Below are 19,718 nucleotides of genomic sequence, written 5' to 3'. Positions count from 1 at the left end.
TAAGAACAATCACCAAATGTATATTAAACAACATGAAAGACATAAGATTAAAACTATGTCTATCATTAGAATTCTGATCAAGAATATGAACATTTAAAATTTTTATTTTGACCTTCACCACAAACCTAGATGATAAATTGGATGGTTGTTATTAACCCATTTTACAGATTAGAAAATCTAGGCTCAGAAAGTTTTTGCCCTATTTTTAATCGGTGACAAAGCAGGGATTCAAACAGCTGCCTCCCGATCCCTTTCGATATGGAGTGTTACCATCTAGTGTAGTGAGCATGGAAATGCTTTCCCTAAATTTACAGATATATTTGCAAAGGCCCATCCACACTTTTGCTTGAATAGTAACTAAAGAACATAAAACTAAATTATAAAATCATATCAAACATTTCTATGTGATAATGCTAGGAATTTAGTAACAACTGACAGATTCATTCATGTCAGAGTGATTGTAGTCATGAAATAGTGTATTTCCCCATGTATAAGAGGCCCCATGTATAGGACACACCTTAATTTTGGGGCCCAAAATTAGAAAAAAAAAATGTATTACATAAAGTTATTAGACTCAAGTTTTATTCATCATAAAATTCATACAACTCCTCATCACTGTCAAAACTCCCATCCATTAGCTTGTCCTTATCTGTGTCTGATGACGAATCACTATCTTCAACAATGAGCACAAAAACAAGCATGAAAAAGCAGGAAATGCGAGTTAAAAAATCTACAACCATTGTTTTTAGACCCCAAATTTTTCGAAAAAGGGTGCGTCTTATACATGGGGTATACAATAGTCAAAGGAAATTAGTTGTCCACTCACCATTCAAACCCATGTCCTCAGATCCTTTAATACCTTTCTCTAGCCATCTGAACTAATCCATAGTCTTTGCAATAAAAAGATACTGAAACATGTAGATCCATGGTACACTTAGAGTGAATGTCAAACACTGTATGACAGGTTGGGTTTTTTCTTCAAGACCTGAGCAAACTTGGTGCTTAGAAAACGCACTGTATTACTGATAATCGAAAATGCATTTACTTAACTGCATAGTTTTAATTAGTTTGCTGGGGCTCCAAAGACTTTTGGGCAAATGGGATATTTTTCTAACACCTGTAATGCATACAAGCATTAAATCAAAGCTGAGTCCAACAAAATCTAATTCGAAAGCCCCAGAGTAAAATCAAGATAAAAACAATTTATACCACAACCACAGCATCAAAATAGAAGTCTGTGAATAGTCCAATAATTATTACCACTATGATTTTTCAAAGTTTAAGATTTTCTAACAAATCCCACATTCATTACATTTTAATTGCTTTTAGCTTGTCGAAAGGGTTATCATTTTGAAAGCACATCAACTTAACAAGTGGATAATAAAGACTAGAGAGAAAATTAAAAGAGGGTTTTTGTTTTGTATGTTTTGTTTTGTTTTGTTTTTTAGAGCGTCTTTATTAAAGCTGGGGACAGTGAAACAAGGAAGGGCTTCAGACAGAAGAAGCACCAGGAGAGCCTCGGTGGGCTGCTTTGGCTCACTGGAGAGTCAGAGGAAAGGGGCCGTGGGGACAGGTTCAGGGGGTTAGTGCAGGATGAGCTGCTGCTGCCCATCACTCCCCTGGTTGCAAGTTTCCTGGGGACCCTTACAGTTTAGGAGATGCCCGAGAGGGAGCGTGCACCCTAGGTTCTTTGTCTTGAGGGTTTTAAAGCCTTGGACTTTAAGAGAGGTCTTAGGGGAGGATCACAATAGAATATTCATCAGCCCTATGCTATTGCAACAAAATGAAATTTATTCCCTAACTTCATCCATCATTGGGTGTGGTTGGCACAAATGGCACTAACTGGATTTTGGCTATCTACATATCTCCCTGAGTAGGATGATTTAAGCTATTTACTCTCTGGTTTGGAGGAGAAGTGTAAACCATTTACTCTTAAGTGTCCTTGGTTAGGGAAGTTAGGATTTTGTGGCTAGGTGGCTATACACTGCTTGGCCCTTTAACTATCTGTCTCAGTTTCCCTATTTCGCTTGTCCTGGCTTACTGGCCTGTCTCACCCTCCTTTAATAGTCTACATGCCCTTAGGGTCCAGGGTAGCTGGAAAAGGCTGAGAATGTTCTGGCTCATAGGATGTTAGGAAACTTCATTGACATCAAGCTATCTATCTGGCTGGGTGCCACAGAAGTGTGCTAAATTCTGTTCTAAACAGCACCTAGAAAGGGAAACTGTCACAAAGATTTTATGTCCTAATTTTATATTATCTCCTCAAGTTTTCACCCTAATCCCCTTTCCCATAATCATAGCCAAGCCACATGCCCTGTGAAGAGAACAAAGGGGTAGAGTGTGTTGAGCTTTGCAGAGCTTGACAATCCATAATCCCAAACAACAATTAAAAAGTTATTGTATCTAACCAGGTTCCACAGTCTCAAAATACTTTAAATTCTTGTGTATTCTCTCAGGGTCTAGCATTAAGCATTCTACGTAAATTGTGGACCTATGAATACTGGGTCCCTCTCAAGGGAACCATCATAAATATAGCATACAAGAGAAAATCATTCAAAGCACCAACAGCCTCAGTCAAAAACCTTTAGAAGCTGATATTCATGTTGAACCTTGGTTAGGGGAAATAAAAAGGGGGGGGGGAGAAAGATTTTAAAACCATTTACCTGCCAGTTTGAATATAAAACCTCTTTATGAGGCTTTCTTATTAACAATAACATTAGGCCTACATATTTCACAAAGTTGTGAGGATCAAATCAGATGATGGAATAAAAAGCCCCCTAAAACTGTTAAATTTCTTAAATTACTAATTTATATTAGTTAGGGAACATAACAAAACATAGACAGCAAGTAACCTTCCCAGTAGATAAAGTATTATTTCTATAATTTCTAGCCAGGTTCAATATACACAAATCCTACTTTCTGGCTCTAGTAGAAAATAAAGTTCTTCAGAGAAAATAAGTTAAAAATATAGTGAGCTCTCCACCCATCCCCCAAAAAAAGAATATATTACTTATATACAAATAGAGTGATGTCTGACCAAGTATAACTACAGAAAAAATATCAAATCCATCTAAGAGGGAAGAAAAATGGTCTTCAAGTCCATTCAGAAGCCCATATTTTTACAAAAGTGTTTTAGCAACTTCTTTTTTTTAATTAATTTATTTTTTTATTTTTTTATTTTATTTTTATTTTTTTGTATTTTTCTGAAGCTGGAAACGGGGAGAGACAGTCAGACAAACTCCCGCATGCGCCCGACCGGGATCCACCCGGCACGCCCACCAGGGGCGATGCTCTGCCCACCAGGGGGCGATGCTCTGCCCCTCCGGGGTGTTGCTCTGTTGAGACCAGAGCCACTCTAGCGCCTGGGGCAGAGGCCAAGGAGCCATCCCCAGTGCCCGGGCCATCTTTGCTCCAATGGAGCCTCAGCTGCGGTAGGGGAAGAGAGAGACAGAGAGAAAGGAGAGGGGGAGGGGTGGAGAAGCAGATGGGCGCTTCTCCTGTGTGCCCTGGCTGGGAATCGAACCCGGGACTTCTGCACGCCAGGCCGATGCTCTACCACCGAGCCAACCGGCCAGGGCTTAGCAACTTCTTAATGTAGATCATTCATGAATCCAAACCAAATCTATTAGCATAGAAAGAATACATTGTGATCAATATGCACTTATTACAGAAGTACAATATAACTCACCATATTAACAGGATAATGGAGAAAAATTTAATAATTATCTCAACAGAATTAGAGAAAACATCATTTGACAAAATTCAACATTATTTATGGTAAAAAAATTAGCAAACAAGAAATAGAATTTTCTTAATTTAATACAAAGAAGTTACAAAAGAAAGAAACAAACAAAAGGTCTACTGTAAACATTCACATTTAATGGCGAAATGTTGAAGCTTTTCCCTCTAAGATTGGGAATGTTAAAAAAAAGGCCTCTAACATTGCTTATATTTAACATTGTAGTAGACATTTCAGCAGGAAAAAAAAAGCAAAAGAATAAAAAAGGAGAAGAAGACAAGAATTTATATATAATTTTTGTAATTCATAACTAAATTTAGGCAGTTTCTAAGATAAAAAGGAAATGCAGAAAAAAAGCATGACAAAGGAGGTAAAGATAGTCTAATCAATAAATGGTATTATGAAAATTGGACAAATACGTGAAAAAATTTGAAACTAGACCACCTTCTTATACCATACACAAAAATAAACTCAAAATGGATTAAAGATTTGAATATTAGACTTGAAACTATTAAATTCTAGGCAAAAATACAGGCAGTAAAATTTCAAACAATTCTCATAGCAGTATTTTTTCTGATATATCTCCTCAGGAAAGGGAAACAAAAGAAAAAATAAACAAATGGGACAGCATCAAACTAAATAGCTTTACACAGCAAAAGAAGACATACAAGTGGCCAATAAACATATGAAAAGATGCTCAACATCACTAATCATCAGAGAGATACAAATTAACACCACAATGAGATACCACCTATCAGAATCATCAATAAGTCAACAAACAATAAATGTTAGTGAGGATGTGGAGAAAACGCACTGTTGGTGGGAGTGCAGATCGGTGCCACCACTGTGAAAAGCAGTATGGAGTTACCTCAAAAAAATAAAAATGGAACTGCCTTATGACCCAGAGATTCCATTTCTGGGAATTTATTCAAAGAAACCCAAACCACTAATTTGAAATAATATATGTACTTCCGTGTTCAGTGCAGTGTTATGTGCAATAGCCAAGACCTGGAAGTAGCCCAAGTGCCCATCAATACACAAGTGTATAAAAAAGCTGTGGTACATTTACACAACTGAATACTGGACAGCCATATAAAAGAAGGAAATCTTATCCTTTGTATTAGTCAAATAAGTTTGTAAATATGATACATATGTTTGCTCACTTATAGTTTGCATTAGGTGTAGGAGACAGGCTGTAAGCTCGCAAGGTCCTTATAGCCTAAGGCTTAGTTTTAAGACTAAACTTTTCCCACCCTTTTAATACTAAGATCTCTTCAACAGCCTTCTAATACTAAGATCTTCTCAAAACTAAGCTTTTCCCCATACCCTTGACTGTTGCATAAAATGGAGTGGTACACTCTTATGAGGAATCCCATTTATGCCTCAAATAAGTGGCTTTGTATCAGAGACTTTCTTATTTGTATATTGGCTTGCAGGGGTTGTCAAACTTTTTATAAAAACTGCCCACTTTTGCAGTGCTGGTAGACCTGGTCCCTACCACCCACTAGTGGGCATTCCAGCTTTCATGATGGGCCAATCGCAGCGCTGTTTGGTTGCACGGTAGGGACCTTTGCCAAAGGCTTTAATTTCTACACTATAAAATGAAGCAGACTGGGGGCTCTCACTCTCTCAGATCCTGCCATCAGCATTGCAGAGGAGAGACAGTCAAGATGGCAGAGTGCTGAAGGAGAAGCCAGTTTATGCAGAGTTTGTGCAGAGAGAAGGTGATGGGAAACAGGTAAAAAAGGCTGGTGAGGTAGAAACCTTTGATTCTAGGAATACTCAGATAAGTCAGTGGCTTTGGGAGCCCTGAATGGAAAGGGAAGTGTTTTCCCACCGTGTGTATTTTCTCACCCACTGGGTGCAAGCTAGGATTAAAGGTAATGGCCCACCAGTTTTTGGCTCTGTTGTTTCATTACCATCTGTCTGAATCAAATGCAAACTTGCACAGATGGACCACGCGGCTGTATGGTGGCCGTGGCTACTGGCTTTACACTTTGTAATAGCATGGCTGGACCTGGAGAGCATTACGCTAAGTGAAATAAGCCAGTCAGAGAATGAGAAGTACCATATGATTTTACTCATATGTGGAATCTAATGAACAAAATGAACTAGCAAGCACAGAAACAAACTCATAGAGAGCAGGCTGAAGCTGTTGAAGGGGGAAGACTTGCTGGGTGATGGGGGTGAAGAGATTGAGCAAAAGAGGGAGAATAGGGCCTGACCTGTGGTGGCACAGTGGATAAAGCATTGACCTGGAATGCTGAGGTCACCAGTTCAAAACCATGCACTTGTCTGGTCAAGACACATATGGGAATTGATGCTTCCAGCTTCTCCTCCCTTTCTCTCTCTCTCTCTCTCTCTCTCTATCTCTATCTCTCTCTCTTCTCTAGAAATGAATAAAAAAAATAAAGAAGAGGGAGAATAAAAGAAAAGAACTCGTGGACAAGGACAACAGTGTGGTGACTGTCTTAGTTGGAGTCGGAAGAGGTGGAGGAGGGCACAGAGGGATAAATGGGGACGGACAGAGACTGGACTTGGGGTGGTGAACACACAAGGCAGTGTACAGATGACGTGTTGTAGCATTGTGCACCTAAATTTTGTTAACCAGTGTCACCCCAATAAATCAATTAAAAGAGACTATATTGCACTAAAAATTAATCACTATAATTTTATGTACAAGCAAATAAATAGAAAATAATATTTTAAGTGATACATGCATTTATTTATTTTTTATTTTATTTATTTATTTATTTATTTTTGTATTTTTCTGAAGCTGGAAACGGGGAGAGACAGTCAGACAGACTCCCACATGCGCCCGACCGGGATCCACCCGGCACGCCCACCAGGGGGCGATGCTCTGCCCCTCCGGGGCGTCGCTCTGCCGCGACCAGAGCCACTCTAGCGCCTGGGGCAGAGGCCAAGGAGCCATCCCCAGCGCCGGGGCCATCTTTGCTCCAATGGAGCCTTGGCTGCGGGAGGGGAAGAGAGAGACAGAGAGGAAGGAGAGGGGGAGGGGTGGAGAAGCAAATGGGCGCTTCTCCTATGTGCCCTGGCCGGGAATCGAACCCGGGTCCCCCGCACGCCAGGCCGACGCTCTACCACTGAGCCAACCGGCCAGGGCTAAGTGATACATGCATTTAAAAAGAAAACTTAGTACAGCCAATGAATCTGCTTACCTGAATGTGTTTCTGCAGAAACTTAGGGAAAGCTGGCAATAGTAAGGCCATGTTACAAGTCTTAAAGACATTTAAGTCATTAAGGTCCTTGAAAATGGCTTTAGAAAAAAATACACTTACAAACCAAAGAATAAATCTAATAAAAATATTAAGACCTCTATATAGATTAGACAAGTTAATGATTTAACCATTTTCTCAAAATCCCAGCAGTTAGTGTTTAAATTACAGAAATTGATAACTAATTCAAAATTTTATGTGGAAATGCCTTTGCATTTAATAAATGCCCTTTGGCCAAAAATAGTCAGTCTTATAAAACTATAGCAATTAAGACATAATAGACAAAAGACCGCTGGAACAGAACAGAAAGTCCAGAGAAGTCCCACAGTTTTATGGACAATTATTTTATATCAAGGCTGGAACTGCACAGCAGTGGGAAAAATTTTTTCTTTTCAATAATGGTGACAAGCCAATTGAATTTTTTTTTTTTTTTGAGAATTTTTCTGAGAGTTTATTTGAGCCAAGGAGCAAGATCACAAATGCTTGGCAGAATAACAATTTTGCAGCTTCTTTTACACATTTGAAATTAAGGAGGGGACATAAGATTCGATGAAGCAAGGTGAGGATTGGATTACAGGACAGGTAACAGAATTATGTGCTTTCCTGAGGGTTAATACCCCCTTCAAGGAGTATTACTTCTGCTATAACAAACATGTGTTAACCTAGATGCACAGAAACTGACCAGCACTGGCTTAAAACCTTGCACTAAATAAATAATAAACCTGAGGCATGACTACCCACCATGACCTGCCCAGTTAGAAATTTATGTTCAGATCACCCTGTGAGGTTACTTTCCATAGAACCCCCTTTTTTAATCCACAGTTCCTCCTTTTGGTATAAACTACTCTGAAGGATGCAGAGATAGCTGACTTTTGGCTGGATAGTGTGATCTTGCATTGCTAGGAAGGCTCATTCCTAGACAGATTGGATATCCTTGGGGAAATAAGGGGAACTTGACCCCTATCTTATATCACAGACAAAAATTAACTCCAGGTAGATTTTAGATCTAAGTATAAAAGTAAAATGACAGTGATAGATGATACATAAGATATTGTTTCATAACCCTGGGCTAGAAAAAGATGTCTGAAATAATATACAAAAAGTATCTAAAGGAATGGATTGATAATTGGGCTATATTAAAATTAAGAACTTCTTTTCATTAAGATATGCCATCAAAACAGTGAAATAAAAAACACAGTAGAAAAATATATTTTAAAATATATAACAACAAAAAACTCATATATAGCATATGTAAAGAATGTCTGCATGCCAAACAGGAAAAAGCAGACAATCCAGAAAAAGACATAAGCAGGTTGTTTTAAAAAGGAGGATAGGCAATTTAAAAATTGCCAACAAAGGCCCTGGCCGGTTGGCTCAGCGGTAGAGCGTCAGCCTGGCGTGCAGGGGACCCGGGTTCGATCCCGGCCAGGGCACATAGGAGAAGCGCCCATTTGCTTCTCCATCCCCCCCCCCCTTCCTCTCTGTCTCTCTCTTCCCCTCCAAAGCTCCATTGGAGCAAAGATGGCCCGGGCGCTGGGGATGGCTTCTTGGCCTCTGCCCCAGGCACTAGAGTGGCTCTGGTCGCGGCAGAGCGATGCCCCCGGAGGGGCAGAGCATCGCCCCCTGGTGGGCAGAGCGTGGCCCCTGGTGGGCGTGCCAGGTTGATCCTGGTTGGGCGCATGCGGGAGTCTGTCTGACTGTCTCTCCCCGTTTCCAGCTTCAGAAAAATACAAAAAAAAAAAAAAAAAAAAAAAAAAATTGCCAACAAATAGGAGTAAAGGCGTTCAATTTCACTTCAAATGCAACTTTAAAAACTGGGTGGTATCAACCTGACCAGTTGTGATGCAGTAGATAGAGCATTGACATGGGACACTGAGGTCCCAGGTTGGAAACCCTGAGGTCACCAGCTTGAGTGTGTGATCATCAACATGATCCCATGGTCACTGGCTTGAGCCCAAAGGTCACTAGCTTGAAGACCAAGGTTGCTGGTCACAGGAATGGCTGGAACCCCCAGTCAAGGCACATACAAGAAGCAATCAATAAACAACCAAGGTGCCAGAGCCACAAGTTGATGTTTCTCATCTCTCTCTCTTTCTCTCACCAAAAAAAAAAAGCAAACAAAAAAATCTTGATCACATTACTACACACCCACCAATATGGCTAAAGTAAAAATACATGGTACTACAAAGTGTTGGAAAGAATATGAAGCAACAGGAACGTGGCAACTGGAATGCTTACATGCTGCTGGTGTAAATATATAAAACTAAAAAAACAAGCAATGCCTACCCATAATATTAGAAATCAGGCTATGATTGCCTTTGGAGAGAAATGGTGGGATGAAGACTGGGAAAAAGCACAGGTGGAAGGCTTTCAGGGTACAGTTCTGTTCCTGGCATAATATATTTCTTCATCTACATGGTGATTATATAACCGTGTTCACTTGGTGATAGCCCATCCAGCTATACACAAGACCTGGGCACGTTCCTGTCTATACACTTGAGTTATTAAAAGTTTATTTTAAAACTGCAGCAGGTATTAAGAACTAGAGGACTGTAGTCAGACTATTGTGATTCCAGAGGAAAAGGGCAGAGGATGGGGGAGGGAAGTAGAAGAGGATGACGGGGGATCAATGATGCCGGCAGGAGACGTGTCTGGGGGTGGTGAGCACACAATGCAATATGTAGATGATGTATCTAGAATTGTATCTAGAATATACACCTGAAACGTGTATAATTTTATTAATCAATGTCACTCCAATAAGTTCCATTTAAAACGTGTTTTTTTTTAAGAATTATGCAGACTATGTTGTAGGCTAGCATGAATTTTCTGAAAATCTTTCAATCTTAAGATACCTTTTGAAAATTAAAACAATACTCCTTAGTTTATCAGTTCCTTTACAAGCTTCTTCTAATATCTCACGGCCAAAGCTTCCAGGAGCTGTTTTGCCTGTAACAAAGCTAAGAAATCAGCAACTGTAGAAGTCTGACGTTTCTCGTCTTTTTCTTCAAATGCTTCTCCACACCTTGAGCAGTCGAGACAATGGGTAGCGGACAGAAGGCAGTGAAGCACCATGAGATCTCAGCACAGGAAAAAACCCTAGAAGTCATTAAACTGACCTTGCTCCCCACCCAGGAGACATCCGAGAGCATTGCAGCAGGTCACCAATCAGCCTCAGCTTACACATCATCAGGGGCAGGAAGCTAAGGCAGTCTATTCCCCAGATGAAGAATTTCCACATCTGCAAATCAGTGTATAAAAACCTCCCAGTTATATACTTTGGGTAAAAAAGAACAAACCCTCTACAAATAATACATTTTAAAAACAAGAAACAGATATTTATATGTTAAAAAGTAGATATATTCCCTGAGATAGTTTCTCTTTTATACACTAAACATCCCCAGTACCTTCAATCATCACTCTTACACTAAATTAGACACTGTCATATTGAGAGAAGAAAATTTTTTCTTGTTCCTCAAAGGATTTTGGAGTCAATACGATTCAGTTTGTCAGAGATCCAGGTAAGGATAAAATCTAGCTATGAAAGATAACCACAGCCAAGAGCAATTAACTGAAATTTTTATATAAATTACAACTTTGTGTTACAGCATCTAAGATTATTGTGGGGAGGGGGAGTTAGGGCATAATCAAACACAAGCAGCAGAGAAGAAAGCAGCTCCTGGGATTAGCCAGCAGGCTGAGGAAACAGGTCATGGGGTGGGTGCATTGGAGGAGACTGCAAACTGAGACGACCTAAGAGCACAAACACGGTTAGGATCCCAGAGTGTGCGGCTTCTAAGAACTTGGACTAATGAAGATATAACTATGTAAAAAGAAAACAAACCTGAAAATGGGGAAAAAACAGAGAGTTTGCCAAGAGCAGCTCTTCTCATGGTATAGACAAGGGATCTTCACAGACACTGCGTTAACTAGCTGCTGGCCCAGGAGCGGGAGCAGAAAATCTCTCTCTCCTTCTCAGCTCTACATGCCCCAATCCTTTCCTCTTTGTCACTGTGCAGTTGGCCACCAGGAACTGTCCCTGCCAGTGAGATGTGCCATTCCCCAGCTTCATGCCAGTGATAGGGTGAGTAAATAACACCAGCTCTAACCTTCATCCAGCTGCTCTGAATTCAGTGAAGAGGGAGGGAACTTAAAAACCCCATCTGAGCATCTGATCTAAGTTCTGTCCTTCAGCGTAGTTCAGTCAAATACATGAGGTCCACATGAGGGGAGGGATAATTATTGGGCAATTAATAAAGCTGCATTTCAAACCCATAATGCCCAGGTTGTTCTCAATTGGCAATAACTCCAATACATAACAAAGGTGGGTGACTGGTACCTTTAACTTACAACTGCACTATATTGATCAGCAAGATGAGTACTCTCCTGACCAGGCGGTGGCGCAGTGAATACAGCATCAGACTGGGACGCAGAGGGGCCCAGGTTTGAAACCCTGAGGTCGCTGGCTTGAGCGCAGGCTCATCTGGTTTGAGCAAGGCTCAACAGCTTGGGCCCAAGGTCATTCCCCGGCTTGAGCAAGGCGTCACTCAGTCTGCTGTCACCCCCCTCCCCATTCCCCATCAAGCCCATATGAGAAAACAATCAATGAACAACTGAGGTGCCACAATGAAGAATTGATGCTTCTCATCTCTTTCTCTTCCTGTCTGTCCCTATCTGTCCCTCTCTCTATCTCTCTCTCTGACTCTGTTCCCCTCCCCCCAAAAAATTCTCTTACAAGCTCTTTCTTCCATAAATGTTTAAGCAAAACTCTTCTGGGGATACTGCTTTGAAACCAAAGAAGAGATTTTATAAGACAGAGATTTCAGCCTAGATAGATAACATACATAAATAGAGAATGTCTAAAATGTTTGTGAGAAGGTAGGGCTAAGGGATGCAGAGATTCACACTATAATGAAGTAGCAGGGTCACCAGTAGAACATATAGTATCTGCTCTTGGGCTAGAGGTTTTCTACAATGTGCTCCTGCCTTGCAGAACACTGGTACTGGCCATCTTAGCCACACCACTGGTGGGGATGTGCACTCTAGGGTCTCTGAAACCATCCATTCTAATTTGTTTACATGTAAATACAGAGAAATGGAAATCTATTCTGCTCATGCCACCAATCATTTGGTTTATCACATTCACACCTGGGACCATCTGCCATGAAGCAAATTAAGAGTAATTGTTAGTTTGGAATTTATTTTAATCAACCAAGTCTTTCTTTAGCCAGGTTTGTTGTTAAAAAGACAATTACACTTGAAGTTGGGAGATATTAACCATATCTCTAGGACCCTAGGTAATGGATTTTGAACTTTGCTAAATTTATTGCTGCTTCTTTCTATTTAAAGACATTCAGCTCAGAAGACGACAAAGTTAAGTAGAAACAACAATTACCCATCTTCTATGTCACTGAAAACCTTTGGAACCTGGAAAGTGACTGGAAAGATTTCCTTTCTTTTCTCTTTAAAGAAAGGAAGAAAAATGGGCCACAAAAATCATAGAAATTTAGAACTTTCTAGAAAACATTCAAAATTATTTTGCCCCAACCCTGAAGATAATAGCCAGAATATATCATGACAAGCATTTATTATGCACTTTGTATGTATTTTTTAATCTTGGAAACAACCTGATAAGGTAAACTGAGACTTGGAGAGGTTATGTAACTCTCTCTCCTTAGCACATGCAGATGGTAAGAGGAGGCGGTTAAGGTACAAACTCAGGTATGTCTTATTGCAGAACCTGCATTTCTAACTCCCATCCATCTCACCCTTTTCCTTCCTACCCTAAAGGCCTTCCCCAGTTAGCCTCTGTCAAATCACCCTTTCTTCATTGGTCTTCTGATCAGCTAAATTATCTTTCTTATTGTTTTATTTGTACTTGTATCCTCCCACCACTTGTAAGCTCCCTGAAGGAAAGGACATTATTAAGTTCACTGTTACTCACAAGTCTTAGCACAAAATAGTCACTCAGTCAAATGCTTGTTGATTTAATACACATTCTTGCTCAAAAGTTTGTCAGGTCAAGAAAGAGAACCAGAACCCAGATGTTTTCTGGCTCCAAGATCAGTGCTTATCCCACCTGAGACTGGAGAGCCTTTTCTATACAATTTTTAAAGACAGTGGTACCAATGTCCCAACATTCACTGGGACCCTTGAACTCTGGCTCAACTCTGTGCACACAAAACACTTCCAGGAAGAGAGGGTACATGAAGAAGTATAAACTCGACCCTGATATGCAGGGGTTCACAGTCAAGTCAGAAAAACAGGAAATATGCCTTTAAAAAGTAACTCCCACTGCAAAGCAGTCTGTTCTGAGTATCCAGTGAGCAGCTGTTCGTGATCAAGTTTATTTTTCTGCAGAAATTTCTGTTCCAGGGAAACCTAACGCATCGCTAAGGTGAAGAGAGAGGAAGACTCCAATTTGCCGGCTCTGACAACTTCAGCACCTGCTGTTAATCACACACCTGCACTCAGGCGTGATTTAGTGGCTCCTGTTATTGGCCATTTCAATTGCTGTCTCTGTAGATCACTGTCCCAGCTGAATATCCAGGGACCACATTCATCAAAAGCATAATTTGGGCAGAACGTGACTGTTTTTCCAAAGCTGAAGGTCTGGCATCAGGAAGAAAAATTGGCAGTACTATCTTTAAAGGAAAGTTGGTTGTCTCTGAGAATTATGGATAATGGTTTTTATTAAAAGATTAAAAGAATACCATTGGTTTCCTCAGTTAAGAGTTTCAAAACTATTTGGGTGCTTAATTTAGACCATCTATAAATACAAACAAGATACTACCAAGAATTCAGCAACTTATCACGATAGTACATAGAGGCTATCGGAGTTCCCAATACCTGAAATGTAGGCCAGTGAGTTAGTTGTCAGCCCACCCCACAGCCTCAATGAATGGCCCCAGCCAGGCTAATTGGAGCCCTTCCCCAGTATTTTTTGCTGGAACAAAAAGGGAAGAGTTTTCTTTGTGCTTTGATTGTGAGGTGTAAGGACCTGACCCACAGCTTCCTACAGCCATGTGGAAGAGTCTGGGCAAATGAAGCCAACATACAGAGAGAATCCAGACTAGGAGATGGATACAGAGAGTAATTCCCCAGTTCTAGTCATAGAAGTTTCCAAGGCTGCCTCTCCCTGTAACTCTTATTTAAGCTACCAAAGATCCTTCCAATAATTCCACCATCCTCCTTTTTTTCCTTAAGCTAGTTAGTTACACTTGAATGTTTGCCACCAGAAATACATGGATTACTAATATAGAAACTAGTGTCAAGAAGTAGAGTGATAGGAATGACAAACTTAAAAGAAAATTGGGTTTACCTGATATGAGGTAGAGACAGTGGGAATCACAGCCCTCCCACTGGGAAGGTGGAAGTCCTTATCTGTATCTTGGCCATGATAACATTTTGGTGGCATGGTAGAAAAATTTGAAGAAGTAAGTGCATGCTGGATACTTCTTTTGGCCTCCAGTCAGATCCTTTAAAAGAAAAATAAGCCTGAATTTATAGTGGTATGTCTTTAAATGGATAGGAAATAAGTACATACATAGTGTTGTTAAAGTAAAGACTCTTTCTGTCTATACATTGTGATCCAAAGCTGCTAAGGGTCAGAAAACCAGGCAAAACTGTTACAGATGAGTTTTCTGTCCTATGGTGAAGTTATTTTACAGACAAGGAGAGCATATACCCAGGAGTAACCTAGAAATGGGGAAATCCTGACTATCTAGACCAGGGGTCCCCAAACTACGGCCCACGGGCCACATGCGGCCCCCTGAGGCCATTTATCTGACCCCCAGCGCACTTCCGGAAGGGGCACCTCTCTCATTGGTGGTCAGTGAGAGGAGCATAGTTCCCACTGAAATACTGGTCAGTTTGTTGATTTAAATTTACTTGTTCTTTCTTTTAAATATTATATTTGTTCCCATTTTGTTTTTTTACTTTAAAATAAGATATGTGCAGTGTGCATAGGAATTTGTTCATAGTTTTTTTTATAGTCTGGCCCTCCAACAGTCTGAGGGACAGTGAACTGGCCCCCTGTGTAAAAAGTTTGGGGACCCCTGATCTAGACTTTTCCCAAACAGCTCTTGCTATGCACTTCCCCCTTTAAAAATAGTAGGAAGTTTTCTCATCATGAAGTGCAAATAATTGGAATGTAACCTGGGGCAAGAGGTCAGTCAGCTCTGTTTTACCAACTTAGCCTATTGCTTCAGTTGTCCTGAGGCAGCAACCAAGAGAAGGAGGATGGACAAAGCCCTATAGGTTATGTTTCCAGAAGACATAGCTTTCAAAGACAGGGTCCAGAGTCAAATATTATGACTCAACAAGATTTCTGATTGGTTAGAAGTTAACAGAGCTCATCAAAATGAACTGAATATTGACATCCCATTACCTCTTTTTAAAAAGTGCTTTGCTGGAGAAAGTCCTGAATTAGAAGCCTGTAATTGCTCCATCTCTAAGGCAATTCCCAGATTCCTCTAACCATAATGATAGCAACTTGGCTTCTGAAAAAATGCAGCCTTCCACTGGGTTGCATCCCTATCTACTGTGACCATGGAAGGAAGTGATCAAGGCAAAGCCTTCTGGTGACAGAATGCCAAGCACCTAATGGTAGCCAAGACAGTGAGTCAAAAATGGACATTCCTACTGGTCTTACTGAGTGCAGTATGGTATATTCTGTGGAGTTGTCCCACTTATGTTGCTTATCCTTTTTCCTCTTTTTCAAACAGGAATTCTTATTGTAGCTATTCTTTTTTTTCCTGTATTGCTGTATCTTGGATGGGTTGGAAATGGTAGTCCCCATGCCCCCAGGTTTCAGAATCTTGAGGTTCCATATCTGATCTAAGAGAAATGCATTTCTCCCAAAGACCCTGAACTTTTTAGTGGATACAGCATTTGGTGAAACTTTGGAATATTTATCTTAAAGGAGGACAGAATATGTTTGTGATTACATGCGGATTCATTGTATTACGTAGGCAAAGGTTGGGAGTTTTCCTATAGGAACAAGAGTCTGTTTAGATGTAAACACATTAGGCAGTCATGGGGAGGACTGTCATGTCTGAGAGGTCAATCATGGAAACTTACCCCAGCCATAGAAATTGATACAAGATGGGACATAAGCCAGATTCATCGAAGTTATTGTCTAGGTTCTCTCTGCTGGAGCCTGCAGGGAAGGTTTCTCTTTCTTCTTTAATTGTAATTAAGAAGAGCATAACCTCAGAGCTCCTGGAAGACAAGATCCCCAGTACTCACCAAGGCACCTTTGTGCAAATAGAAAATGTACCTCCTCCTCAAATCAGTTGCTGATTTTTGTTAGAAAAGACACTTAGTGCCCTCTGCTGGAAATTTGCCATAATAAACACAAATCTTTGATGTCTGAAGTATGATTTGTGACCCTTAAATGGAGCATAATTGCACACTGCACACCATATATAGCAGCCCTACTGAAAATTATGTCCCCCACTACATAGGGGAGCTTGACCTGATGGTGTTAGTACCCCCAAAAGAAGCAGATGTGAGAAGGACCAAGAAATTCCTGCAGGCTCCAGGCTTCTGGTTCTACTTCTGAAAGGCTACAGAGTTGACCTGCTGCTCTAATTCTTTCTTCTATTCATCCTTTAAACAACTCCAAAGGCTGCAATATATTTATTTTCTCTAAAGCTAGTCTCTAGTTTGAACTGGGTTTTTGTCCCTTATAACCTGAAGAGTCCTATAAAATATACTACCCAGTTTGACTCATTATCTAGCCATATGACCTTACTAAGTCATTTGACCTCTATGAGCCAAAGATTCTTCAGCTGTAGATTAGTCAATTATTGGAAAAGAAACACATGAGATAAACACATGTGAAAGGGCTTGGAAGGTACAGGCATACCTGGGAGATACTGTGGGGCTGGTTCCAGACCACCGCAGTAAGGCAAGTCCAATAAGTCCCTGAGTTACAAACATCTGACTTACATACAACTTATATTACAAACAGGGTGCTGTAAGGGCTATTTTTTTTTTTTTTTTTGTATTTTTCTGAAGCTGGAAACGGGGAGAGACAGTCAGACAGACTCCCGCATGCGCCCGACCAGGATCCACCCGGCACGTTCACCAGGGGCGACGCTCTGCCCACCAGGGGGTGATGCTCTGCCCCTCCGGGGCGTCGCTCTGCCGCGACCAGAGCCACTCTAGCACCTGGGGCAGCAGCCAAGGAGCCATCCCCAGCGCCCGGGCGATCTTTGCTCCAATGGAGCCTTGGCTGCGAGAGGGGAAGAGAGAGACAGAGAGGAAGGAGGGGGGGCGGGTGGAGAAGCAAAGGGTGCTTCTCCTATGTGCCCTGGCCGGGAATCGAACCCAGGTCCCCCGCACACCAGGCCGACGCTCTACTGCTGAGCCAATCGGCCAGGGCCTGTAAGGGCTATTATTAATCAACCTCAGTTTACATCAGTGAAAATGATATTATAGAGTTACTCAATGCCAAGTGCAAAGAACAAACCAATGAAGACCTTATGGGACTAGAGTGGTAGATGATAGCATTTAAGGAAGAAAATGGGGACCTAGAAACTCTAGAGCTAAGAACATTTTCTACAAAAGAGCTGATGCTTTTCTCTCACTGAAGCAGGAATGGCAAAGTTACAGGAGCAAGATCCTGATACAGAGAGGTTCACCAAAGTTTACCGTACAGTTACCGACGGCCTGAAATGCTATAGAACCATTTATGATGAAAGAAAAGCTCTGTACAAACCTCCCTGATGCCTACTTCAAGAAACTGACTCCAGCAGCAGAATCAAACCCTGACTCTAACACCAGTCTCATCCTCTCCAATAAATCCATCATCTTCTGCATCATCCAAGAGTATTTAAGGTTGTGTTTGAAAATATGTAAATATTTATATGCACAGAAAGATAAAAATAAACACTATGCTAAGACAAACATCTAAGGTGCATTTAATAAGTAAATGTACCTGTTCCAACTTACATATAAATTCAATTTAAGAACAAACCTACAGAATCCATCTTGTTCATAACCCACATGGCCTGTATCACAATGAAATGAATCATAACCTTTTTGCTGGTGGAGGGTTTTGCCTTCGATTGGTAAAAAAAAACCCACAACATCTGTGAAGCGTAACAAAGCAGCATGCAATAGGAGAAGGTAAGCCTGTTACAGGTGGTCCTTGGCATCTTAACAAATTGATGAAAAATGCCAATTACTCTCAGAAACAAGAGTAAATAAAATTGGCAGCTGTTTCTGATCCAGGTCAAACACCTTTACCTGTGCTAACTAAATAGTTTTAGTGAAGACAAAAATAATCACTTAAGCAATCAGGTTGAAAATAAAGGGCTCAATACAGGGCATAATACACTAATTTCTTGATCACTAGACAAAAGCAGGGGCCAGTATATCACTGTATTTTGAAACAACAGACTGCACTTTCATCAAAATGGCCCAGTATAATTTATCCTAACCTTTTCCTTACTTTTCCACACCTTAACTAAGTCGTCTGAGCTTGGCAGGTCAATTAATTAACCAGCAATACTTTATTGAGGCTCACAATCTGCAAAACCCTAGACTAGACAATTTAGGGCCTATAAAAATGAGTAAAGATAATGCTGCTGCCTGCAGGAAATCTGAAGTCTAGGCAGGGGAAAGAAACAATCACATAACTGGGTTAAATCTGGTTAGTTCATTCATTAATTCACTCATTCATTTATTTATTCAACACTTTTTAGGTGCCAGAAAAAAAGATAAGTCAATCACAGATATGTCCTGATAGTAGAGTCTAGTCAGGGTGAGACATTAAATACATTTCATTTGAACCTGCAACAAGTGCTATAAAGAAAAACTACATGATGTGTTTAGTACAAAAAAAAATTTTTTCCTGAGAAAGTCACATCTAAGTTGAAGATCTGCAGGACCAGTTGCAGTTCGCCAGGTGAGGAGAACGGGATAAAACAGGTTAGGTAAATGGAAAAGCACATATGAAGAAACTCCAGTGGGAGAGAGCCCACCACTTTATAACTCAAAGAAGACCGTGCAGCTGAAGAACAGTGACAGGGGTGAGAACAGATCAACATGCACTAAGAGCTGGATGGGGCCCAGATCATTTCAGAGGCTATGTTAAGGATTTGACCCTAATAGCAATTAGAAGGCTTTCAGGGATTTTAAGAGAAGGGTCGTATCTCGCTTAGAGTTGAAAGGCCCAGTCTGGCTGCCTATGTTAAGAATGAACTGCAGGATGGCAAGTGCAGATTTGGGAAGCCAGTCGGAAGAGGTATAGCAAAGTATGAATATCTGGCTGCAGACGACCAAGTCATAGAAATAGCCACCACCTCATGTCAGCATGAGTGACTTTACATTCTCAACCCCTTAGGTTAGAGGCAAAAGCTCTCCAGGCATCCTGAAACGAAACTCAGAATAACTTTCCCATAGAAACAATACTACAAAAGGCAGTTGGGTTCTATAGTTTAATTAATATTTCAGTTTAACTTTTATGGTGATTTTGCTTTTCATTCTTGAGCAGTTTTATAATTAAGAAAGACCAAGAGTATTTCAAAAGACTCCCAGGAAAAGGCTACGAAGATAATAAAAGTGCTTATAGTTTTTTGATTGACTGATTGATTTCAGAGAGGATAAGAGAGAGAGAAAAACATCAGTTTGTTATTCCACTTATTTCTGTATTCCGTGGTTGATTCTTGTGCCTAACCAGAGATTGAACCTACATCCTTGGCATATTGGGATGATACTCTAACCAACTGAGCTAC

General features: G+C 40.6%; 1 non-coding gene across 1 annotated transcript; it reads left to right on the top strand.

Annotated features, from left to right (window-relative positions):
- The first annotated feature begins 6,893 nt into the window (after positions 1 to 6,893).
- On the top strand, positions 6,894 to 7,024 carry LOC136381668 (small nucleolar RNA SNORA33). The gene has a single exon (XR_010747146.1). It is a non-coding gene; the product is annotated as a small nucleolar RNA SNORA33 (small nucleolar RNA).
- The last annotated feature ends 12,694 nt before the right edge of the window (positions 7,025 to 19,718 follow it).

Source organism: Saccopteryx leptura, chromosome 9 (assembly GCF_036850995.1).
Source record: "Saccopteryx leptura isolate mSacLep1 chromosome 9, mSacLep1_pri_phased_curated, whole genome shotgun sequence".
Classification (NCBI taxonomy): domain Eukaryota; kingdom Metazoa; phylum Chordata; class Mammalia; order Chiroptera; family Emballonuridae; genus Saccopteryx; species Saccopteryx leptura.
Note: the sequence above shows the minus strand (reverse complement) of the source record. Positions and strands in the feature narration are given on the sequence as shown.